The 27,079-nt window shown below is 45.8% G+C and overlaps 1 protein-coding gene across 1 annotated transcript in view; it reads left to right on the top strand.

Moving 5' to 3' along the window:
- The window catches only part of B3GLCT (beta 3-glucosyltransferase), a 417,163-nt gene that overhangs the window by 251,057 nt on the left and 139,027 nt on the right, over positions 1-27,079 (top strand). The gene's annotated exons all lie outside the window — the stretch shown is intronic.

Raw genomic sequence — 27,079 nt, 5'->3', positions numbered from 1 at the left:
AATTAGAAGGCAGAAATGGACATTCAGGGGCTTATGCAGAGAGCTACTTTAATGAAAGCCGCAACGGCAATAAAGTCGCCACATTATTGCCGTTTATGTTCGCCGTATGCAGGATACTCCGTTACCCCTGTGAAAACTTAGGGGCCTATGCAGAGAACTGCGAGAATGGCCATTCGCCAGACTTAAAACTCTCCATGTTTTTGGCGTATTCCCCTTGCAGTATGCAGGAAGGTGCGCATATCTGTGAGAGGAATCCGGCAGAGAGATGGCGAGCCCTGGCGAGAATGGCTCAGCTGGCGAGATCTGTCAGCAGAGAGCGAGATCCGCCTCTCTCTGCACAAATCTCGGCGGCAAAAAAAAAATGTGTACATATCAATAGGATTGCTATTGTAGATGTGCAGGGGGTCTACGGGGATGAACCGCGTTGGTTTTATGTCCGGGGACCCCCTGCTTCCCGAGATACAGGCCCCGTTATGAGGTGCCGGTATCTCCTATGCATTGAGATAGCCCAATCACGTGACGCGGGACATTTCCATTCATAGGAGATACTGGCACCTCATAAAGGTGCCTGTATCTCGGGAAGCAGGGGGTCCCCGGACATAAAAGCAACACGGTTCATGTCCAGAGACCCTCTGCACATGTACACTAATAATAAAAATACAGTAATGCTGCTTCATTACCTTACCGGCTATCCGTTAAGGCAATGAAGGGGTTAAGTCACAGTAGCATGTTTATTGGGGACAATGGCCCCCAATAAACATTGCAATACACAGCACAATCAGGCTCTGTGCCCCCAACAACACCTAAACCCCCCTTTTATACATAACCCATAGTAATTTTGTTAGGCACAGGAATGGTACTATAGGCTGGCGGTGGCCCTCGGGTGTTGCCTGCAGTATCAAGTCTGTGCCCAAATAAATTATTACAAGACACATAAATACTTTAACATAAATACACCCCACCCTCCTACCCACCCCTGTGAGGCATAACCACCATCACCCCCAACACACCGGGAGGCCTACCGTCCGTCCCTGGGGACAATACCCCCTACCCCCAATACCCACATTCAAATCAATACACACACCCGCAAGAAGCATAACAATTATTAAAAAACTATACATAACCCACCCACACCATATAGCAAATATATTGTGGTGTTACTTAACCCCTTAATAACAATAACGGTTAATAAGCGCTAAAGTAATTAATGGGTTAAGCCACCCTTTACCCATTCATTTGTAGAGTGGCTTCATCATTCTCTTTATATATATATATATATATATATATATATATATATATATATATATATATATATATATATATATATATATAATGTTACATATATATGTAAAATATAGGTATGATTAAGCAATCTACAAAGAAATGGGAAAGGATATGCATGTAGCAATGTAAAACATCCGATCTGCAATTGACAACATCACTGCCAAATTAAAAACAAATCCAAATGAAAATAAAAACACATATCAGACAATACAGCAGCACCTATCCAAGGCAGTAAAGAGTAAATTGCTATAAAACTTACAATTGAACAATGTGTAAATGAAGCAAATAATATTTCCATCATGTACACAATTGCAATCAATGGTCCAAAACAAATACACGATTGAAAGTAAACATTCTATATAAACAAAGCAAGTCGACAATAATACATTACCAACACACAATTAATGCCATCCGAAAAACATTACAAGCAAATCTAAACAAAAAACACTATTCAAGATTGCTATGCAAACACAAAACCATTGCAAAAACAAATTTATTTGTAACTAACACGATCGTACACAATCTAAATGCACCAAATAAGCCACATTAAACCATTAAGGCAGGGTCCCAACATATACCCATGCAATCATCATCATGTTAAATGAGAAAAGTAAATCTACATAACATTTCACACACACAATAGTAAGCAAACAGGGAAAAGAGTTGTATAATATATGAGCAAATGCAATAAACATTTGAAAAACAACCCGTTAATAAACATGTATGTATACTGTATAGCTCCAGAGGGATATATATACATACATGGCCATGAATTGGACATTTAAAAAAAAAAAACATTTCGCCGCTCAGCACCAGCTTCTTGCCAACTTTTGTTGGCGGAGCGATTTGGAGAAAATCTCTCCATTTTATAGCCCCGATCAGCGCCGAGATGCTGATCGGGGCTACTAGAATACGGCGGATTTTAAAACGGGAGAAATATTGCTTCTCGCCACCCATCTGGCGAGTTTTTTTTTAAAGAAACCAAAAATCGGCGGATTTTAATCATATGGCCAGTTTCTCGCCATTTCAGGATTTGCTATGGGCATATTTGGCAAATACATGGCGAGATAGGGCTTCTCGCAGCTCTCTGCCTAGGCCCCTCAGTATGAAAAACTTACAATCATATATCTCTGTTGTTATCGCATGGGGTTTACCTTTACTGCCAAATATATTTTCTTCCCAAATCTCTGTGAAATGAGCTTTCATGTTGGCCAATATCTTTTATTTGAATACACGATGTGCCATATTTACAAAAAAGTGCTACTCTATGAGTAACGTTCCATGCTGGAAGATACCCTACAGCTACATTCACGTGAAGGGGTCATAATTACTACAGTATGTGGTTTTACACTAAGACAATTTTTACTAAGCTACTCTGGAAGGTGTCTTAAGGAGTAGCACTGCTTAGTAAAGATGGCCCAATATGTTTAACAGTACACCACTACACATAATAGACATGACCGTAATATTCTAATACTGTCTGTTTTTCACTGCAACGTTGATACTTGTGTAGCCCTCGTACCCCCTCCCCCCATAAGTGAGATTAAGGGTGTACGCTGTAAATATGCTACCGGTGCTGCCTTTTCCTGTTGGCTCACGGAGTTCCCAAGCCTCCGCAACAAGGGAGCCTGGGGTGACATAACGATAGTTTCGGTGCAACACCTCCACCTGTGAGGGATCACAGCGTAGTGGGAGGAGCCCCTCACAGGACCCAATGATAATAACCACACACTGGTTAAAACAACAACCTTTTCTGGCAACAGATATATATATATACGTACTACTAATTGCTAAGGTGGTACAACTACCCACCAAGCCTCGCACGGCCGTACCCACCACCGTGTAGCCCACACCGTGTCCCAAGAGTCCCACACCCAACCCCAATGTGTGAGACAGCGTTGCCCACTAATTTGAGTTGTTGGTTGGAGGTACCTGCCGAGTGTGTCCACACCCGGGCACGCCGACATGAAGACAGATTGGATCCGCTGATCCCACGATGAGTCCGCCTCCTCTTGGGGTGGTGTCCCGCTGGATGGTCCCACCGTGAAGACAGTCTCTGTATCTTGTATGGGATCTGGTCCCAGTCCACAATTATCAGGGCTACGCAGCATTGCAGATGCGTCCCTGAACTTATCAAACAGCTAATGGGGCAGGGGGTCCCTACCTAAGGGCCTGTCCCTGTAGCAGCCACAAGCTTCCCAGGTGAGTCGGGGCCTAGGGGGATACCTGGCCTAGTGCAGGGCCCACAGACTCCGTGCACCTACAACCTCCCCTATCTGCGTCCCAGCTCCGACTGAAGCAAGCCCTGAGCGCGCCAAATGTATCCCCTAGCTGCCCGTGATCCTGGCAGTGCTATTGGCAGATTCGTGCCATGTGATTCGCATGCCCCTATACCTGCTGGGAGTTGTAGTCCCTTGTGGAGCCTTCCCCTATTGCCGCTGCGTGTGCCTAGGGTACTGCGCATGCGCCACTGGTAATGGCCGCTGCTACTCTTCTGGCACTCAACTGCGCAGACGCTAAGTGTAATGGCCGCCGCTGACTCTTCTGCGCATGTGTGAGTCTCCGCACGTGCGCACACACAACATGGCGGCCCCCTGCGGAGGGAGCCGACGATGAGCCCGTCGCCACCTGCACCTCCCCGCAACATCCCCCGCGGCCGCGGAGGTAAGGGGAGGGAAACCAGAGGTCCGGGTACCCAGAGGAGACCTGGCTACACATTTAATGGAATTAAATTGGAGTTGACAAGGCATCTCTTATCCATTAAAAAAATCAAGAAAATACCTGCATATGAGCACAACACAACTCTTCAAAAAATGTTCAAGAACACCACCATTTTAATTTTACTGTTTTTAATTCCTCACATGCTGCTCTTCATCCGTATATTTACCTCTAACCACTGCCAAGACCTCATGTTCGCTCAATACTTACCTTGCATTACTCCCCAATCATTCCTACCCTAATATTCTTTGTTTGCTCTCACTTCTGTCCAAACTGTACTGTTCTTTTTACCCTCTTCAGTATCCCTTAACGCCATTTAGATATCTTCATCTCTTCTTTTTTTCTCCGCTTCTCTGTTCTCATAAATGCTTTTCCTACCTGCACACTATTACCACTCAGCTGTACACTAAAGCATACACTTACATATCCAACAAAACAAACGCCTCTTTCTTTCCTTGCTTCTGCTTCTTGCTTGTGGAGATATTTCTCCCAATACTGGAGCGTGTCTAATTTCAGCCTTATAAAACCATCACCTCTCACTTTTTTACGTTCTTTCCATGTGGTGTTAAGCCCTCTAACCTCATACCAAGTACTTGCCACCCTTCTCTCCATCTCCATTTTCCCTGTTCTCTTTGGAATTCCTTGGTCACTTTCTAATACATTATTTTCTGTATGTAACCAGATCCCCTCTGGTCCCCCGGTTCCCCCCCTCCTCTTACCTCAGGTGCAGGGAGGTTGGTACTGGCGAGCGGGTCGCCAGAGACCCGTGGCGAGCACCGCCATGAAAGAAAGGCTCACGCATGTGCAGCAGAGCGCTTGGCGGCCATTAGGAGGATCGCACATGCGCAGTGTGGATATAGCGGCGGCCACTAGGAAAAAGTTCCGCAAGGGGAACTACAAGCCCCAGCAGCCCTTGGGGGCGAAGACCACATGGCGCGCAGCAGCCTATAGGGCGTGCAGAATCTCCTGCAAGGAGATGGATACATTTGGCGCGCTCAGGGAAGCACGCTTGTCGGAAGCAGGACAGCAAGGGGATAGGTAAGGTCCAGGGAGAAGTGCTCTGCTGGACTAGGCCAGAGTATCCCCTTTCAGGTCCCAGCTAGGCCCCGACCATCTCTAGCTTGTTGTGCTATTGGGAAGGCCCCTCAGATAGGGAAGCTCCCATTAGCATGTTAGTGCTAGTACCTTTGTACCGGTGACGGACGCACGCGGTGCATCTGGGTCCAGACCAGGCCCTCATCTCAGAGACTATCTAAAGGTGGGACGCTCCAGTTGGAGGCCACCCCAAGTGGAGGGAGATCTTCGGTAGAACAGACTGACCATTTACTTGGCCTTACTCAGCGACCCCTGGGGCTGGAGCTCCAGGCAGGTATTTTCCACAAGTGCACCAACACATCGTGGGGCAGCGCTGTCTCACACTTGGGGCGGGATAGGCCTGCATGACCTGGACACTGGGACACTGGTGCCCCTGCACCCAAGTACTATGGGGAATACATCACGGGTCGGTATAAGCTATACTGTATATGTATACTGTGTGCGTTCATGGTTATTGTTTAGTACCTTCCAGTAAATACTGTTACCCATACTTTGTGTGTGTATTACTAGGCATATTGTCGTGGGAGGTGCTATCCCACTGTGTGAGGATCCTTCCCAGGTGCAGGCACTGTTAGTAGATACTATACACACCCCAGGCTCCCCGTGGCGGAGGATCAGGCCTTCTGTTTGCCGCGCAGGGATTAGCACACATAGTCGCCCTGACACAGGGCAAAGGGGGCTACATATATATATATAACCCTTTCTTTTCTCGCTCTATGAACCTTTTTCCTATAACTGAAACTTGTCTCTCTGTCTAATTTTACACTTTAAGCTGCTCTTTCTTATGGTGGCTCTCGTTTCTCTCCTCCAACTTCCCTTCTCCCTGAGGACTTCAATTGCAATATTAATGACTCCTCTCTATCCTGGGCTTCTTGCTTTCTCTCCCTTACTTCCTCCTTTGGCCTTCACCAATAGACTGCAGCCAGCACCGGCAAGGGTGGCCACTATATTGACTTGTCTCTTCTCTAAAAATTGTTCTCTCTCTGATTTCTATTATTTCCTACTTTCCGCTCTTTAACCACCACCTAATCTCATTTACTTTCAACTTTCCTTTTCCTCTTCTTCGTCTACCCCTAATTTCTGCAGAGACCTGCATTCCATTACCTACCTTCTCTAGACTCTAACTTGTACTCCACCTTGCCTTTCTCTGCTTCTCTACTAACCCTGACAACTTTGTAAAAAATAACAACTCTGCCTTATCATCCTCTCTTGATCTACATACTCCTTTTTTTCTCTGCCTCAGTCACCTATCTAACCACAGAACGTGGCTAAACTGCCATACATGCATGCTGCTGCACTTACCCCTCTTAACGACTCTGGAAGAAATCTCATTCTCTCGCTGACTTCTTCCACTACAAATTCCTCCAATCTTGTTTCAGCTCTGCTCTGACCCAGGCTAAACAAAGCCATTTTTCTTCACTAATAAATGTAACAGTGTTTCCCCCACCCAATCACAGATAGGGGCCATTACAGGGTGTATGGTGCATATACCTGCTGGCAACAGGAGGGCTGAATCGTCTGCCGATGGTATTGGGGACACAGGAACAGGCTTCTGGGATTAAAGAAACACAGAAGACATCACACCGCTCACTAATTTGAATTACATAATACTTAATTATAAATATATCACTAATGGGTGCTACCTATGTACAATAGTCAATAGTATTAACAATTGAGTGAAAATAGTGACGCATCACCACATCACTCACAGAATGTACATTTTATGCATAGTTTATGCTTATTATCACTAGCTACAGGGACTCCCGAGTAAAGCTTGACAGCGATATTGGAGCTGTGCTGTTTGAATTCAAGCAGCGTTCATATGGTAGCTTAGTTGATTAGGGAATTCCCCTCTCCACCCTGCATACATACCTCTGTGAGAAACCGTTTATCAGAGACTCTGTAGTCCACATGGACGTTGTGGTGTTCTCATTCTAAGAAGGATGGTCCCAGGGGGGCCTTTGGCAGAGCACTACCGAAGAGAAGGAGGGGGCTGCAACCAGTAGTGAATAAAATGATTTATTTGATAGTCAAACAGAAGTACATAGTCACTTTGACGCGTTTTGGGACCTGCGTCCCTTTATCAAAAACTGAATTCGCGTCTGCACGCATACCTGTTACATACTGAATCCCCCGCCCCCGGTGATGACGTCACGGAGCCAGAACTCGCGCGAGTTGGTCAGAGAGACCATCCCATTGGCGGGGGATGGTCTCTCTGACCAACTCGCGCGAGTTCTGGCTCCGTGACGTCATCGCTGGGGGCGGGGGATTCAGTATGTAACAGGTATGCGTGCAGACACGAATTCACTTTTTGATAAAGGGCCGCAGGTCCCGAAACGCGTCAAAGTGACTATGTACTTCTGTTTGACCACCAAATAAATCATTTTATTCACTACTGGTTGCAGCCCCCTCCTTCTCTTCGGTAGTGCTCCGCCAAAGGCCCCCCTGGGACCATCCTTCTTTCTACTACGCTGGACGTGATGCACCCACTCAATAAGGATAGAGCTGTGCTGCAAGAGGGAGATCTCAGTATCATGGACTGATATGGTATGTACTTTTTGGTTTTGCTGGGGGCTTGTTAGGGACCTTTATGGTATATATGGAGATCTGAGCCAGCCACACAGCGTTACCAGTACTCATATACCACTGCATATATTGCCATATTTGAGTCTCCCATAGCACTCATCATTGCTCTTATACACCTTGATTAAAGACTCATATTTAATTATATATACACATCCTTGGGACAGCTGAGACCCGATCATTGGGAGAATATCCCTCACCCACCATTCAGTGTTCTCATTCTATGCATGATTCATCCCATTGCTGGGGCAAGGATATATGAGTTTGATTGCCTTAGTCTTTGGTGATCAACTGTGTGTAAAACTCTTGATTTTTCAACTTGAGCAGGAGGGTAGTCCAGCATTATATACGATATAAATTAACACACTATATAGCAGGAATTAGCTACATCTACACCACGTGTTAGTTTTTAATTATTTTTATACTTTTCACTTTGTCACCTTTGTGTTTCACTTTGTATAGTCACCTTTAAAAATTAATAAAAGAATTAGTGTGGAGTGCACCACAAATGTACATTCTGTGAGTGATCTGGTGATGCGTCACTATTTTCACTCAATTGTTACTACTAATGGGATTTATACCCCACATATCTCCTTAGCAGTGCAGCGCCTCCATCTGCCGTAGGCTCCAGGAACTGAAGATGATCTCCCACTGTGGAACGTATTACCTCTCGCCCCAATAAGGTCACGCACCAGGCAGGAGGTATATTTCAAAACAGGAACGGGTTTATTACTACATTCTGCAGTAACAGTTACACAGCAGTCTTCTGCCGGATACAGTCTGTCAGGTCAGCTATCACTGAAGATGGTCCTTGGACCGTCACTACAAGCCAAGGGCACCCGCAGCTGTCCTAGCTCTTCCCCACCTCCCTAGCGGAGGCAGAGGTATGGTACACACTCACTCTCCCCCAAGGGGAAGAGGAATAGAGTAGGCCCAATATGCAGCCTCTGCAATGTGTGACCTGCCTTCCTCCAGTGGGAGAAGGCACTCCTAGTTTAGCGTGATGTCTGCCTTTAAGTACAGCCAGGAGAGGCACCAGGTCTGTCCCAGGATTGGGCAATCTCAAACGTGCTGTACCCGCCTCCTCTGACACGCAGGAGCAGCACCAGTGAAGGAGGAAAACCCCATGATGACTACTGGCAGGCCTGCTGTACCAGGGCTTACTGCCAGGAGAAGGGCAAAATAGTAGTCAGGAATTACCCTGCTATATAAATATTCCTCCAATTCACTTCAAGACTTGACTGACTATTGTATTTCATGGTTGAGATGGATTCCATTAGTCAAGACATCCGCTCTGCATCCTTCTCTTATTCTCCCCCTTCTCTTCCTAACTCTCCACCCGGCCTTCCTGGACTTTTTCTCCTCTGTCACAGAAGAGGAAGTGTCTCTGTTGTTCTTCTCTTCCTCTACCACTTGTACTTTTGATCCCACCCCCTTCCCATATCCTCACATTTCTTTCTTCCACTTTCCCACCTCCTTCAAGCATGCAATAGTTACACCTATTCTCAAAAATAACACTCTGGATCGATCACCATCCCATATTAGGGAACTAGAACACAATTATTTTTTATTTGAAGACACCTATTATTTGCAGATCTGTGGAACGGCCATGGGCACGAGATTTGCCCCCAGCTATGCGAACCTCTACATGGGTTTGTGGGAGGAACTACATGTGTGGGGTGATGCGGATCTGGGGGCGAGTCTTGTGTTCTATGGCCGTTACATAGATGACATCATCCTAATATGGGATGGTGATCAGGAACTCCTGGAACACAAACTACAGGCATTTAACAACAATGACATGGATCTGAAGTTTACATACAATATTAATAGGAACATGATTGTGTTTCTGGACTTAGAACTGGAGGCTCATTTAAATGGAGAAATCATCACCAAAACACACTTTAAAACAGTGGCCACTAATAGCTATCTACACAACAATAGCAACCATTATAAAAGATGGTTGGCCAATATCCCCAGGGGCCAATTTCTCAGAATTAGAAGGAATTGTTCTTCACGTTCTGATTTTTTGGCCCAGGGGGAAATATTGGCTGCTAGATTTCTGGCCAAGGGTTATGACAAACACATCATATATGAGACATTTCGACAGGTAGGTCTCCTGGAGCGTAAATCTTTATTGTCCAAATCAAACAAGGTTGGAAGGATCAATGGTGACTTTGGGGTCAATTCAGTCAGGTCACCATTTTTCATTACGACATTCAATAATTCAGTCAAAGGCATCTCAACAATTCTCAACAAACACTGGAGTATATTGTTGAGGGACCCAATAATTGGAAATAAATTACCAACTAAGGTTCCCATTATATACAAAAAAGCCAGAAACTTGAAAACCATTCTGGCACCTAGTCGCCTTAAACAAATCAAGGATCCTTCTTTGTCAAAACCGAGAATAAATGGCAACTTTGCTTGTGGTAGAAGTAGATGTATAACATGTAAACATATGTGCAAGACTAATCAAGTTACATCCTTTTTTAACAAATCTGCACATACAATCAAGAGCCATATGGATTGTCTATCCTCATTTGTGATCTATGTCATCACATGCAAGTGCGGACTCCAATACGTGGGGAGAACCACAAGGACTCTAAGCACAAGATTTCTAGAACATAGAAGAAACATTCTACATGGCATTACCACTCACAACCTATCTAGACATTTCTTGGAAACACACAACAAGGATCCATCATCACTGACTGTCATGTGTTTAGAACATATCCCTTTAGCAATATTAAGTGGCGACAGGGTTAAAAAACTGAACCTAAGGGAGACCTTCTGGATTTACATGTTAGAGACATTGAGTCCAGGGGGTCTAAACGACTGTATTGATATAAGCACTATAGTGTAATATAGATTTCACTCCCATTGACAGGATCTCAGAGGTCTGGGTTGAGCATGTCTAGCATGCTCCCTCTGGGGTCCTAGTTGGTGTAACTGTGGGACCTTTGGTCAGCACTGCATCACAAACACACAACATTTACAATTATTATTTTTATCACATTTCTTTATGAATCATAATAAGTCACTATGTAATAATCACGACTAGAAAATAAGTTCACTTATTAAATATATAAATTATGTTTACACAAGACACAATATAAAACACCAAATTTAAATTCAAATTTTATTCAAATATTAGTTAGTCCATTTCACTTGGATTGCTGGTTTTTTGGCTTGCTGGTAGTTCTTTCCCTTTCTCTTAAGCAAAATAGAGCTCCGCTTTTTTCTCTTATTACTCAATATATATTAGTCAATAATAGACATTTATTAACACACTCTCATTCCTTATATAGGTATTATACTTAGAACTAGTAAGAATATTAGTCGTCACACTGATATATTTATAGAATATTCTTTTTGGGGTGGTTGTAATCTAGGTCCCCTTTTCCTCATATGCTGGATCAATTTTTGCCCCCATTATATCTATAGGGATCCATTCTTCACAAGGATATAGATAAATTTATTTGGGAACAATTGTAACTCGACCAATTAGGACTCAAAATACCCAAAAGGGCTACATTTGATATATAAATCTATAGCCATATAGAAATTTTGGCTTGTCCCTTGCAATCAATAGTCACTGTTTCATCTCTTCTTTCCAGTTCACACATAGAGAGACATATGAAATATTTTTCTCTTTTTCAAGCTTAAGTATGCATCTATTCGTTTTCTGAACAATTATTATATTCTAGATATTATTACGGTATTTGGATTCATTATTTTTATATTTTTTATATTTATTATATATATATGTGGTTTATAGAATTTAAAGATATTATATTTATATTATTGGTTATAGGTAGGATATGTATATAATATGTGATAATTAATTTGTTTATGACTGATATACATATGTAAGAAATAATTTTTTTTTTATTCTATCTAATTATATTCTGTATATATTCTTTACATTTCTTTATCTTTTAGTACATAAATGTTGGAACAAGTTCTTTTCTATGTTCATATCCTGTTCATGTTAGTATGTAATCTGCATATAAATTGGCTAATTATTCCATCAGCAATAGTATCCTCGTTTGCTGTTGTTAAATGCACTAACGTTTCAAATTCTGTGAAGTTTAAATGTATTAGAGTTTTCAATTATATTGCACCAGATATCAACTTGATTTAATGACACCATTGGTATTAAATACACCTGTGAGCCATTGATGTGAGGGACTATTTAACACCAGCTAGCCCCCTTGGTGTCCATCCCCTGATGAAATCCGCAAAGGCGGAAGAAACGCGTAGGGACGGTTTGCATTGCAACTACGGTGGCTGACCTGCCTTCGACACCAGAGAGAGACACAGTAACCACAAGGAAAGTCCTTCCGGTATCCAGTACCACATGCGTGGGAGTAATGGCGGACGCACGCTGCTGAGAAGCTCCTGACGGATGATAATCTATACACCTTGGAGAAAACGGCATTCTCAACCACTGGGTCTCGAACTGATCGTGAGATTGCAGAGCGGAGGTGACTGTGGAGTCTTCGATTGGTGCATGGGCAGGTCCCATAAAATGCTTATTTTAATCAGACAAATTGTAAGTGTGCATTTGTCTTGTCCATGATTTATTAAAATGTTCATCTGATTTTACACAAGGATCGGGCGCTTTTTCTCTTTTCTTTTTCTAATATTTATATATATGTAGATATATATATATAGATACTGTATATAGATATATACAGTAATACAGTAATACAGCATATTTTGCAAAACTCTGTCCAAGCGTTGGTTGGTTCTTGATCCTTTACCCCCTAAAAGTCCCCTGAGCTGAACCGCATTGATTTGTGGCTCAGGGAACCCCCTGCTCATTGTACAATATTATTAAAAATACATTCATGCCTATAGTATCATTGATGTGCATATACAGTAAGTGTATTATGTTAGGGGTTACAGGGGTTGTTGTTATATATATATATCTATATATCTATATATATATATATATATATATATATATATATATATATATATATATATATAAAACATAATACTGAGTTAAGTTATGGGGAGTAAAAAAAGTGACAAAAACCCTCCACAGGAAAGCAAATATGCAAATATAACTGTATGCTCATCTGCATGTCTTAGGCAGGTCTGCAACCCCGCCTTTCCCCATCATCACCCAGCATACAGCACTTCCACTGCAGCATGGGATTCTGGGAAATGACATGCAAATGAGCACACAGTGTCACTTTTTGCCTCAATAACCATTTTTAACATGGTTCCCTATAGGCTTAAGCTTGCTGCATGGACACAGCTTTGAGCACAGCCAGGGTTAAGGTGCATACCCAGAAAACCACCCACAGACAGCTGTTTCGACCTTGATGGGTCTCATCAGTGTGGGGTTGATTTTACTGGGAATGCAAGAGAGGCTATGGGATAGGCTAAACCATAATACTGAGTTAAGTTATGGTGAGTAAAAAAAGTGACAAAAACCCTCCACAGGAAAGCAAATATGCAAATATAACTGTATGCTCATCTGCATGTCTTAGGCAGGTCTGCAACCCCGCCTTTCCCCATCATCACCCAGCATACAGCACTTCCACTGCAGCAAGGGATTCTGGGAAATGACATGCAAATGAGCACACAGTGTCACTTTTTGCCTCAATAACCATTTTTAACATGGTTCCCTATAGGCTTAAGCTTGCTGCATGGACACAGCTTTGAGCACAGCCAGGGTTAAGGTGCATACCCAGAAAACCACCCACAGACAGCTGTTTCGACCTTGATGGGTCTCATCAGTGTGGGGTTGATTTTACTGGGAATGCAAGAGAGGCTATGGGATAGGCTAAACCATAATACTGATGTAGCGGTCATGTAAAATGCCTACAGTCATCTCTCCTGTTGGCAGTAAGGCCTGGTAAGTGTGGGCATGCCAGCAGTAATTATGGAGGTTTCCCCTCACACCCTGGTGGGGTGCCCTGTGTATGGCTGGGACTGGTCACATGCTCTGACTCCATGGTTAGTGATGTCAGAGGTGTGTCAGCCTCAGAAGCTTACATAAGGCACAGCACTGTGTCTAAAAGTTAGTTGCTAGAAGGTTCTGCTGAGAGGAGGAAGGAGTTCCAGCTCTTGTCAGAGCTGAGGAAGGAGTTCCAGTTCTATCAGAGTGTCAGTTATGTTATAGTAACTCCATGGGAGGCTGTGTCCAGGGACCTGGCACAGGACAGTGATTCCTGCGGGAATAAGTGAATCCCTGATCTAGGTGATATACCTATCTAAAGGGAGCACGGACGAGATGATCGGCTGAATATACCCATTGTGGAGGGCAGCTATGCCCACCGTGACAATAAAGATGGAGCTGATCAGAGAAACCCCTGTGTGTGAGAGTCCAATGATTTCACAGGAGGTTGCACCACCGAGGAGTTCCTTGTCAGGATCATCCCCATGCGGACGCAGGGGCCCTGGTGAGGTGGAGGCGCTGCACTGGAACTAGGTGAGACTCAGCACACTACCTCAGCTGCCTGTCTGACGGGTCCTCCCCACACACCATCATGCGGGAGACTCAGGAGTCCTGTAGCCAACAGGTGCACCATCAGGCATATCTACACTGTAATGGTGTCCGGTTAGACCACAGGGGCCAATGTGAGATTGGGTGGGTCAGGCCGGGCCAGAAACACCGTTACATTTGGAGGCGAGCTGCTGAGATCAGATCTGTCATCAGGACAGGCTCTAGCTAGGCACACTGGGAAACAGGGAGAAGTGTCTGCTGCCACTTTGTGCTGCGTAGGGACGGACCTAGGGGTGGTCAGAGGGGCTGACGGGATATTGTCAGTTCGCAGGGACAACCTAGGGGCCTGAAGGGAGTGAGAGGTCTGGAGCCGGGTTATAGCTGACCGAGTCACCTTGAGGCAGTGCTAGTTGGTAGGATGCCAGAAGGGATAGCCTGTTAACTTGGTCAGGAGTCCTGGAGAGGGTCTGCGCTAGGCTGACCAAGACAGGTAGACGCCCCAAGTACTGCATTTGCAAATGCCAGAGTACCTAGCGCATTCCAGACACTCACCATAGGGAGCACAGACTGGGAGGAAGGAGCCACAGCAGACACTGAGAGAGTGAGCCTAGCCTGAGGTAGTGCAACACTGGGTCACACCTAGATAAGGTACACATGTGGTGGTGCATCTGAAGCTGATCTTTATTGTACCGGTGTGGTGGCTGCCCCGCAGAGTGGAGCCCCATGTACGACAACTGTTACGAGAGAGTGGAGGATCCGCGTGGTGCGGAGAACATGAAATGGCGGACAGAGGCTGATGGGGAGGGCACCCGTGGCGTGCAACCCACTGAAGAGCAGACTGTCGCCGAGTTGTCATTGACCAGGCTGCTCTGGAGCGGAGCGAAGGCTATGGCTGCCCCGTTTTTATCCTGTATGGGACAGCGAGGGGCCACCCTTGAAGAGTGTGAAGAAATTGTTATAATTGGGGGAGAACCCCGTGAGGAGAGCCAACAGATGGACTTTTTGGGCTCAAAAGTCAACCAAAATGGCGGTTCCCGCTTGCTAGGGAAACCGCATGGGACAGTTACAGAAAATGTGGCTGGTGCAGGACTTGCAAAAAGCTGGCCGGGAATGGCGCGAACAGCAGAGCCCCGCCCTGAAGGGGGGCATGGCGCGAAAGCTATGGCTGCGCCGGGATGGACAGTGACTAATTCAGCCCCTGTGCTGAGTCAACCGTTGAGTTTATGGGACCCTCCCCTGATTTCTACCAGGGGGAGTGACTACCAACTATGGCCTGTGGCTATGCACCCACTGGGCCCAGGGACTGATATTCAGACGGCGCCACTACAGAAAGTAGTTCCGGCCGTGGAAGAGCCGTGCAAAAAGGATGGTTATCTTGCACGAAGGGCGGCTGCCAGGAGAAGGCGGGAACTAGCCGCGGGAAAAAACCCCCACCCTTGTGGGGAAATTGGCGCGAAAACGCTAACCGCGCCCACCAGGACTGAGAGAGGTGCGGCCTTAATTAAGGGGCATGATATTCCCCTGTGGGACCCGCCCATTATTGCAACCCCTGGGGGCGGGTTCCAGCTCTGTCAGAGAAGGGAGGAGCCGAAGCAGGGAGTGGCGGATCCAGCAACTTCCATCAGTCAGTTGCGAGGAACCACTGAGAAGGAGAGACCTGTACAGGAAGTGGCTCCTGTAAAGAGAATGGCCTGCTCCTCCACTGTGGGCACAATGGTCTCTACACAGCCCTACTCAGTGCCCGGCGGGGTGCTAGTAGTGAGGGTGGCCAATACCGAGACGGTGGTTGGGCTATGCCTACAATGCGGGCTGCCCGGAGGCACGGTCAACACGGCGGCACGTTGCCCTCATTGCGGGACTTTGTACCTGTGGCCTATGCCCACATTCATTCCTATACAGCCTGCTGACCCCCCGGTGGACGTGACAAGGCGCTCCGCCGAGTCCCCGGGCACGCTATGGATCAACCGCGCGAGTCCCGGAAACAAGGGACTGGAGCCGGTCAAGTCGGCTGGGTCACTGGCGATTGAGGCGGCTGAATCAACCCCCGCGTTCGGAGAAAAGAGACTGTCACCCCGCCCGGAGACCCCTAAGTCCGGGCGAGGGGATTACTCAGACGAGGACCTCCGTGAGCTGGCGGTAGTAAAAACGGAGCTGAAAAGGCATACCGGGAGAACGACACCCCGTGGGGTGAGTGGCAGGACGTCCCCCGCAGATCGGCGATCCGACCGACGTAGTCCCGCCATCCCAGGACCTGGCGGAGACGGGAGAGAGACGCCTACACCCCTGCGGACGGGTAAGCCAAGCAGCCCTATTACTTACTTGGTTGCAGCAGACGGCGAAGCGCTGGAAGGGCCGCGCCAGGCCCAACGCGCACGTGGAGAGACGGCATCACTTCCGGTGGCGACGGCGGAGCAACCGGATGTCGTCATAGAGGAAGAGATCCCGCATGGGGGTCCCACGCGAGATGGCGACGCTTCCGGTTCCGGGGAGGACGTCACTTCCGGTGGCGACGGCGGAACCCAGGAAGGAAAAGCAGCGACGCTTCGGCGGTCGGGGGAAGGTCCCCGATCACTTACAAGGCCCAGAAATTGGAGAGACGATCTCAGGACTGAGGAGGGTGAGACATCATCCTTGGACCAGTCTACGGACAGCCAGGAGCGGGTCGTAACCCCGTGGGGTCCCGTTCCGTGCCCCTATGCCCAAACCCCCACCATAGTTAATACCCCTACCCCCATCACACGGTCACCGGGTTCACCGCCTAGCCTGGAATACGTGGACAATTCACCGGTGGGCGGGGGAAGACGGACTGGGGAAAGACAGCGCAGTGGCGCTACGGAGGGCGATTCACGGGGAGGGGGAGAATTGAGGGTAGCAGATACAGCACCCCAACCGGCAGTAAAGGCTCCGGGGTCCTCAAGGTGGTCCAACTCGCGATCCACAAGGTCGTCAGGGGTATTTTCATTTGATGACGACAGGGAACCAGGACCTAACCCATTTAAGGAAACCCGGTGGTGGGCCCCGCTATTTGAAGGGTACTCCGCGTGGATGGACCGTACTCGGTTCCTCATCCGGCGGGAGGACGTGGTAGATTTCTGGTGGAAAGAGGGAGAGTTTACACCCGAGCAGAGGGACAGGGAATTACAGGAGAGGTGGTTCCAGCTGGAGCGTAGAGACATAGCGCCCATGGGTCCTGACACACTGTCAGATCCAGTCGATCCTGATGAGCCCCTATCATGCGTGTTACCTGGGAGGGCAGGTAATGCTGATCTGACCAGGGTCAGTAGGGCGGAGAGGGCTATAATAGTCAGATATAAAAAATCCCATGGGTTGGAGTATCCCTATGTTCCGGAGCCCCTGATGGATGAAATTGAGGACAATAGGGAAAAGTGGCTCCAAGAGACTATAGAGCTGTATTTAGTGAATAGGGGGAGCGCCATTGTAGGTAAGAAGGCGGAAGAAAGGATAGACACCCTGATGCGAGTGTGGAGCATAGGGAGAAATGTTCACAAACATAGGGTGACCTATGTGCCCGAGAGAGGGTCACCTAGGCATTACTATGTCACGGTCCTGGATATGGGTAACAGGGAGGTGAGGAAACCTGACCCAGATCACTATTTTTAGGGGGTACTAACGCATCACGCGGGTCTGTGGCTGCTGGTCGGGGCGGTCTTGGCGGATGACCGTATTCATGTGTGATGTTAATTATGTTTTCCGTTACAGTGCTTCCTGGAAAGAGGTATACAAATTTAGGTCCCAGCGAGGACGATGGGATTCACCAGGGGGAGAATGTAGCGGTCATGTAAAATGCCTACAGTCATCTCTCCTGTTGGCAGTAAGGCCTGGTAAGTGTGGGCATGCCAGCAGTAATTATGGAGGTTTCCCCTCACACCCTGGTGGGGTGCCCTGTGTATGGCTGGGACTGGTCACATGCTCTGACTCCATGGTTAGTGATGTCAGAGGTGTGTCAGCCTCAGAAGCTTACATAAGGCACAGCACTGTGTCTAAAAGTTAGTTGCTAGAAGGTTCTGCTGAGAGGAGGAAGGAGTTCCAGCTCTTGTCAGAGCTGAGGAAGGAGTTCCAGTTCTATCAGAGTGTCAGTTATGTTATAGTAACTCCATGGGAGGCTGTGTCCAGGGACCTGGCACAGGACAGTGATTCCTGCGGGAATAAGTGAATCCCTGATCTAGGTGATATACCTATCTAAAGGGAGCACGGACGAGATGATCGGCTGAATATACCCATTGTGGAGGGCAGCTATGCCCACCGTGACAATAAAGATGGAGCTGATCAGAGAAACCCCTGTGTGTGAGAGTCCAATGATTTCACAGGAGGTTGCACCACCGAGGAGTTCCTTGTCAGGATCATCCCCATGCGGACGCAGGGGCCCTGGTGAGGTGGAGGCGCTGCACTGGAACTAGGTGAGACTCAGCACACTACCTCAGCTGCCTGTCTGACGGGTCCTCCCCACACACCATCATGCGGGAGACTCAGGAGTCCTGTAGCCAACAGGTGCACCATCAGGCATATCTACACTGTAATGGGGTCCGGTTAGACCACAGGGGCCAATGTGAGATTGGGTGGGTCAGGCCGGGCCAGAAACACCGTTACACTGAGTTAAGTTATGGTGAGTAAAAAAAGTGACAAAAACCCTCCACAGGAAAGCAAATATGCAAATATAACTGTATGCTCATCTGCATGTCTTAGGCAGGTCTGCAACCCCGCCTTTCCCCATCATCACCCAGCATACAGCACTTCCACTGCAGCAAGGGATTCTGGGAAATGACATACAAATGAGCACACAGTGTCACTTTTTGCCTCAATAACCATTTTTAACATGGCACCCTATAGGTTTTCTGGGTATGCACCTTAACCCTGGCTGTGCTCAAAGCTGTGTCCATGCAGCAAGCTTAAGCCTATAGGGAACCATGTTAAAAATGGTTATTGAGGCAAAAAGTGACACTGTGCTCATTTGCATGTCATTTCCCAGAATCCCTTGCTGCAGTGGAAGTGCTGTATGCTGGGTGATGATGGGGAAAGGCGGGGTTGCAGACCTGCCTAAGACATGCAGATGAGCATACAGTTATATTTGCATATATATATATATATATATATTTATATTCATTTATTTATTTATTTAGATTTATTTATTGTGGGTCTGCTGTGTGTGAATTTTTTTATTGTGGGTAGCGGGGGTGGGTGAAGGGGGTATTAGCCCCAACGGTGGTTGTTTAGGGCTTGCGGGGGGGTAGCGGGAGGGGTTAACCCCTTCATGACCGTAGCGGTATTAACTGCTACGGTCGTGAAGGGGTTAAGTGCACCCGCAACCCCCCTGCCAGTCCTAAACTCACACCAAGGGCCAAATACCCCCTTCACCCACCCCCGCTACCCACAATAAAGCGGGCACGGTGGGTTAACCCCTTTATTGCCTTAGCGGCTATCAGCTATGGTAATGAAGCAGCATTTCTGTATTTTAATAATATTGTGCAGGAGCAGGGGGTCCCCTGAGCTTTGATTTGTGGCTCAGGGAACCCCCTGCTCACTGTACAATATTATTAAAAATACATTCATGCTGCTTCGTTACCATAGCCCGTAGCCGCAAAGGTAATGAACGAGTGTTTATTGATATGGGTGTTTTATTCATACTGTAGATGTGCAAAGGGTCTCCGGAGCGGAACCGCTGTGGTTTTAGGTCCGGGGACCCCCTGCTTCCCGAGATACAGGCCCCTTTATGGGGTGCCGGTATCCCTCTGCTTGGTTTACATGCCGCGGTCACGTGATCGGGACCTTAAATGCAGAGGGATACCGGCACCTCATAAAGGGGGCTGTATCTCGGGAAGCAGGGGGTCCCCGGACCTCAAACCAACGCGGTTCAGCTCCGGATACCCCCTGCACATGTACACTATGAATAAAAATGTATTTTAAATCATTTTTAATGTGCCGATGTTTGCGCAGAGAGAGCAGCGGATCTCTCTCTGCTGCAAACACATCTCGCCAGGGGACGGCTTCTCGGCTTCAAAGACAACAGCTCGCAAACGCCCCCATGAGTTTTTACATGGCATTGCAGTATTGCAGACAGCGGGAATAAAATGCTTAAATCACAGCCGCGAAAATAACGCAATTCACCCCGGGCGAAAATGATACAAAACCGCACATCACCGGGATATTCTGAAATTCGCGGAGCTAGCCGAGTTAGAATAAAGTTGGTCGCCTCTGTATATAAATATATATTTTTGTTGGGGCTCAGGGGTTCCCAAAATGAGCTTCTTGGGATTCTGTGTGTTGGTTGATACCTTGGATTAGTTTCTCAACTTCCTCCACATTAGGAAAATCTCTCTTCCACGTCTCTGAAAGTGACTTCCAAATTTTTTCCTTTTCCATCAATTTAAGAATATTTGTGCTGAGAATTTGGTGGTTTTCAATCATTTTAAAAATGACTGTAGAGGGGTAAGGGTCAACAAATAGTCATAATGATTTGTTAAACAGTTTGCATAATATCTTACTTGAAAATAGGTAATTGTTGTGTAGCCAGGCTGGTTTCCTTGGCTAAGAAGTCTGCCCTCCCTGGCAGTAAGTCCTATAAAGAGCAGGCATGCCAGGAGTTATCATGGGTTTTCCTCACTCACAGTAGCTACTTAAGTGACAGGGGGAGGTGGTGGGACTAGGCCTGTGTGTGTCCAATCACTGTATTCAGACCTGGTACTTACTACACTTGTCCCCGACGGAGCAGCCCTTACTCCCCTCATCAGACGATGATGACAGTTCCAGGTTGTTGCAGGGTACATGCAACTAAACACGCAGGTTCTTTGAATAAGGCTTATTTATATTAGCCTTAAACATACAGCACACCAAAAATAACTAACTTCTCGTCAGCAAACAAAAGAAAAATAGCTTTTTTAGCAGGCAGAGCAAAATAAGGTTCTCTTTAGCAGACAAAGCAAAATAAGGTTCTCTTTAGCAGACAGAGCAAAATAAGGTTCTCTTTAGCAGACAGAGCAAAATAAGGTTCTCTTTAGCAGACAGAGCAAAATAAGGCAGCTACTCTTTTCCCTGCAGGAGCCAGACAGTTCATAAACCATGTACTTGCAAACAGACCTTGTATCAGTAATCTCTTAAGTAACTCTCTCCTGTCTCCAGACCAGCCAGCAGCATGTGTGCACATGCTGGAGTTTTTAACACACCTTGAATAGGCAGCTGGGATTCGACTAATTGCCATGAGCTTCCCTGCTTAAGTTAACCTCATCACTGCTGCACTGCAGACTAAACATATGTCTGCCAGGCATATAGCTGGTGGCTTTTATTCACCCTGTCACACAGGTCCATGGTGATGTGCCAACCGGCGGACCGCCCTCGATACGCTGAGGACAAAGAGACACCTACCATCAAAGTAGAGAGGCAGAGTCTGGAGACCACTACACGGTGAGCGCTGGTGTATCCAGAACTGCGGAGAAGTCCCATAGCCATGGCAGTGCCCAGTGCAGCGGAGGAGGTACTTGCTAACGTCCTAGATGACCCGTTGCCTATCTCGAGTCAGACAAGCGGTGAACCACCACCTCCTTTCTCCATAGCAGGCGGCAAGGAGGCATCCAGCAAGGAGGCCCTGCCCGGCGGCGCTTACTTCTGTGCGGAGGATCACGCCAACCTTCCAGAACCACGCCCTGCAGTTAACGTACTTCCAGTGGCGGACTTGGACATGTATCGAGATCCCACAATGTCTCCGCCTGATGACATCACTTCCGAGGTGACCGCCGGAGCGGACCGGGACTGTGCTGCGACCGCTCCAGTGAGTACTGCCCCCTCTAGAGAAGAAATGGATGAGTACCTCCACCATGTTTGTGGGCAGAGGGAAAGGGAAGTCTGTAGACCCTGCTTCCAAGAAAACATCTACTGTGCAAGACCGTAGTAAGGCCAAGCCTAAAGACTCTGCCCCGGACATTGTTGCTTCCAAGGCCCCTGCGCCTGTCACCATTGCCCATGCCCAAGCTCAGGTTCGGGTTCCCGGTACAGTCACAGTGGGTCATCGGGTAAAAAGAAGGTCCCCAAGCCATCCTCTGAGTACCAGGACTGGGTGGAATCAGATGATCGGAGGGGGAGATTCCTGCATCCTGCATCCTGCATCCAGTAGGATTCCTATTATGCATCCTATGTCTTATTTAGAAATGTTTAAAAATAAGCCCAGTCACTCTTTCTCTTGTCAATCTGGAACCTCTGGTGTGTCCTCCAGAATGGATTCTGAGGATGCGTCAGATTCCTCTATTGTGTCCCCGGGTACTACACGCAGGTGGTGGGATCCTCTCTTTCAAGGGTACTCCATGTCTATGAACCGCACCAGATTTGTATTAATAGCTGGGGAGGTAGTGGATCACTAGTGTGAAGAGGGACCCTTTACTCCTGAGGAAACAGTGGAGGCACTAAGGAAGAGAGTTAGTTAATTACAGCTGGGTATTGTTAAGCCTGCGTGATCCTCCATACTATATCAGGAGGTGTCCAAAGAAGAACCTAATTACTGAGTCTTGCCAGGTCAAGCCCATGGCAAGAAATTGACCAAGCTGAGCAGGGCAGATCATGCTATTGTTGCAAGGTATAGGCAAACTCTTGGATATGAGTACCCCTACAGTATGTTCCTGAGCCCATCATGCAGGAGATTGAAGCTAACAGAGAATCCTGGCTTAGGGAGGCTATTCAGGCTATCTGCGGTCCAAGACCGTTATTCTGCCTACCACACTGAGGGGAGGATATGTGATCTGATGAGAGTATGGAGTATAGGCTGTGGGATCTACATGGATCGGGTGGAATATAGGCCTGAGAATGGTCCTGTAAAAACCTATTTGTCAAAGTAGCTGAGCATGAGGGTAGAATTGTGAAGAAACCTGATCCCAAGCATTACAATTGGAAAGGGATTTTCCATGTTGGGAGTTCCCCAAGTTATTACTTATCACCATTAAAAGTGGATGGGTATACATTTTTGTGTCTTCCCAAAGAGAGCGCCGGGGCAAGAGCACGTGGGTGCGCGTGCAACTGCACTTTGGACGTGTGCATCCAGATTCAGCAATCTGATCGCACTGAGCGCTCGCACTGAGCGCTCGCACATCTCCTCACCCTGGCCACAGCCTTAACCTCTTAATACCTTTTATTTCCAATCTCCAAAAAGGTGACAATTAGAATGTTTTACGTACTGTTTGCCAAGCCCTAACAGTATCATATATCAAAACATTGTTCATTATGGTTTTTGTCATTCCAGAGATATTACTGTGTAAAATATGGCTAATCGAATGTGGTGATATTAAGGCACCCTCTAACTTTGTATTAGAAAATGTCTACCTTTCAAAGAGGCATATGTAAGTAAACATACTAGGTTCAAGTGTCTGACATCTGGAAGCTTAGTTCCTCTTTCAACGTATAGATATTGCTGTCTATTGAGTGTGATTCTACAGTATGCTTTTTATTCTCCCAAACAAATCCACAAAAATGTCTATTTAACATAGTAATATCTTCTTTTTTCAATAACGAGGGAATTTGTAAAGGATATACTGTATTATTTTTGGGAAAGCTATTATTTTAATCAATGCTATTTGTCCCATTAAGGAGACTGGAAGGTGACATTTATTAAAGGAGCAATTTGTGGGTTTTTTTATTACTGTTTTTTAACATATACGTTTGAAGCAGGGGTCTCCAGAGCTGAACCACATTAATTTCAGCTCCAGGGACCCCGTGCTTCCCGAGATACAGACCTCCCTCCAAAGTGGGGTGTCCGTATCTTGGCAAAATGGCCATGGGCCGATAAAACGCAGAACCTGATGATGTCACTGTTGCCTATTGGTTCTCAGGGCGCGGGAGCTTTGATACTCCATCATTACGTAATCACTGCTAGCCAAGCAGAGCAGCTACAAGCACGTCTTACAGAGGTACGAATCTCTGGAAGCATGGGGTCCCCAGAGCTGAAATTAATGGGGTTTAGCTCCGGAGACCCTCTGCTTCAATCCTATGTTAAAAAATGTGTCAGTTTGGATTGCCTCTTTAAAGTTTAAATTATTTAACTGCGCTAGTTTTTGAAGAATCAAAATTGTCAAATGTATGGATCCTTGTATTATTTGAAAGGTACATCTGTTAATGTGAAGACCAAAGATTCTCCTTTTAATCACAGTAAATCCAGTTTAGTGAAGTTCATTTTATATCCGGAGAAGGTTTGGTATTTGTTAATGAGTTCCATTATGTTTGGTTGATGGAGATGTGGGTTTCAAATAAAGAGGGTATGTTAAAAGAAATGCATATCGGGTTATTATATATTGTTTTAACGATCTGAACAAATGGGCCATGAAACCTAAATCGCCCTAATGATTCATATAAATGAGATTACATCAAAAAAATGCAGGATTTTCTGGGGGCCAGCCTTGTTTGTGAATCATACTGATTAAAGCTTAATTAAAATATAAAGGGCAGTGCTCTCCCTTCAGAAGGCAGCTAGAGAGTCCTGTTAATGGCTTAGAAACGTCAACAGGGATTTATAGAACTCTGCATTGTACTCTCTGGGATGGGGGCCTTATCATTTTATTACCATTTATGGCAGAATCCACCTCTTCCTTGGTTATAGAATTATTGATCACAGCCTCTGGGGGGATTTGTTTTAAGCTACTTTTTCTCCAAAACGCTTCCTTTTCTAGAGAGTTTACTGTACAGGGTCTTGTTTGTATAAGTTATCAAAAAATCTATTAAGGATCTATTCTATTTTATCCAGTTTAATATATCTGTTACAATCTATAGTACTTGCTGCGATAAAAGGATTTGTAATTTCTCATTTGGTTGGCTAATAATTTTCCCACATTATCACCGAACCAGTAAAACCTTGTTCTTATAATATTTTTTTTATGTAGGTCTGTGTGTGTTAGAAATACATACTGTATTGAACACTACTCTCATTTGAGGGCTTGCTTTTGAGGCTGGAAGCTTCAGAAAAAGCTGTTTTCAGGTTTATATAATTTATTAATGCTTTAGAGGATTTTATATTATAAGTAACTCTAGAAGTAATTATTCCTGTGAGTTGTTTTAGCTGCATCCCAGAATAGAAACAGATCAGATTTGTGTAATTCGTTATCTCTTTAAAGTTTATGCATGCTAATTGTGATTTAAGTTCATTATCATGACATTTTTATTTAGGAACTTCCAGTTTTTGGATCAGCCTGGATTGGGATTTAAATTGAAACCTGCACATATCGGCATGATCAGAGAGAATTATGTTTTCAACTTTGGCTATGACTGTTTTCTCAATCAGTGTGTTGGTAAATAGGAAACAAAATCTAATCTAGATAGAGAGCAATGTGCCTCGGGAACTACAGTACATGTAAAGTCGTTTGTATTGGATTGCGTGATTTTCCACGGGTCTATTCATTTTCCTTTTTTTTTTATCCACCCTATAATTTGGGGAGTTTTGAGGAACCTCCTGTCACCTCTTTAGATACAGACAATCTACCAAGCAAAGAGTTTTTTTATTTATAAAAATGTTTTACCTAGAGGTAATACATTGAGAGTTACCTCTCGTTTTCAAGTATGTCCTGGGCACAGAGTTATAAAAAATACATGGTTACAGTAAAACAACAGGGATATACAGTCAATTCATAGACATTTCATGGACAGATAGAGTTTGAAAATTGGGTACCGGGGATAAAGGGCTTGTGAGTTTCAGATTGAAATAGAGCAGCTTTAACATCACTTTAACGGCAGCAAACCCTTTGGTTTGGCTGCCCTTCGGCTGTGCCAAAGGCTGTCTGCCTTTGGGGCAATGCAGGTGTACACTGGGGTGGTTGATTTTCAATGCAGCTGTGAACAAAAAGTTCTTTGTGTTCTCTTGGCTCTTTAACATTCCAGTGGGTGGGGTTGACGTTCCACAAAGTACAAGCAAATGTTAACCCTTAGCACGCTGGTCCTGTGCAGAGGGGAGCAGCTCTTGGGGAGCCGCATCAGGCTGTTCACCTTTGGGTCAACCGCCCAACATTGACTACAACATTAAAATTCCCCCCGCCCCCAAATCAGGGGAGTATCATTATATACAGTAACTTTCCTGTGAAGTCTGTGAATACACTTCTGTCAGAAACATTAGGTGCATATACAGTAGGTTAAGGAAAATAAATGGTAGATCAAACATTTTTGTGTGTAACGGTATATCTCTACCCTCAGGATCATTGTACTGACTTATTACATCAAATGGTATGCCCTTTCTAACAAGCATTGCTACTCCTTGCTTCCTTCTAGAAAATGAGGCTGAGTAGCAAGCATTGACCCATTCTCTTTTAAGCTTGGCATGTTCTTTTGGAGATAAGTGGGTTTCTTGTAAAATTACAATATCCACATTAAAGGAGCAATCCACACATTAAAATTTTTTTATATATATATATAGGATTGAAGCAGGGGGTCTCCAGAGCTGAACCCCATTCATTTCAGCTCAGTGGACTACCTGCTTCCAGAGATACTGACCTCCTAAGGAGGAGCCAGTATGTCTGTACAGTTTTCTGCAGTTTAAATCTCCTGCGGCATATGGGCCATTACGAAGCCACACCGGGTGATGGCTACTTATTGGCCCGCAGGATGTGGGAGCTTTGAATAGCCGCCTTAATGTCAACCCTGGAGCGGCTACCGACACCTACTATGGAGGTATGTATCTTTTGATGCAGGGGTCCACAGAGCTGAAATTAATGGGATTCAGCTCCTGAGACTCCCTGCTTCAAACCTATAAAAGAGAAAAAAACGACAAAAAAACCCTGACTCTTTAATAAGTCTGTTTACTGTAAGTGCATTCATTTTCTGTTTCTTTATGGGGGAATTAATTCCTCCAATGTTCCACGTTGATAAACACACCATTTATCTCTAAAAATAAGGAGTCTTGACATTTTGATCCATTTACATGTTATGACTGTTGCCTTTTTTCCTAGCCAATACTGTCAC

This window comes from Ascaphus truei, chromosome 3 (genome assembly GCF_040206685.1).
Source record: "Ascaphus truei isolate aAscTru1 chromosome 3, aAscTru1.hap1, whole genome shotgun sequence".
NCBI classification, from domain to species: domain Eukaryota; kingdom Metazoa; phylum Chordata; class Amphibia; order Anura; family Ascaphidae; genus Ascaphus; species Ascaphus truei.
The sequence above is the reverse complement of the archived record's forward strand: the minus strand, read 5'-3'. Positions and strand labels throughout refer to the sequence as shown.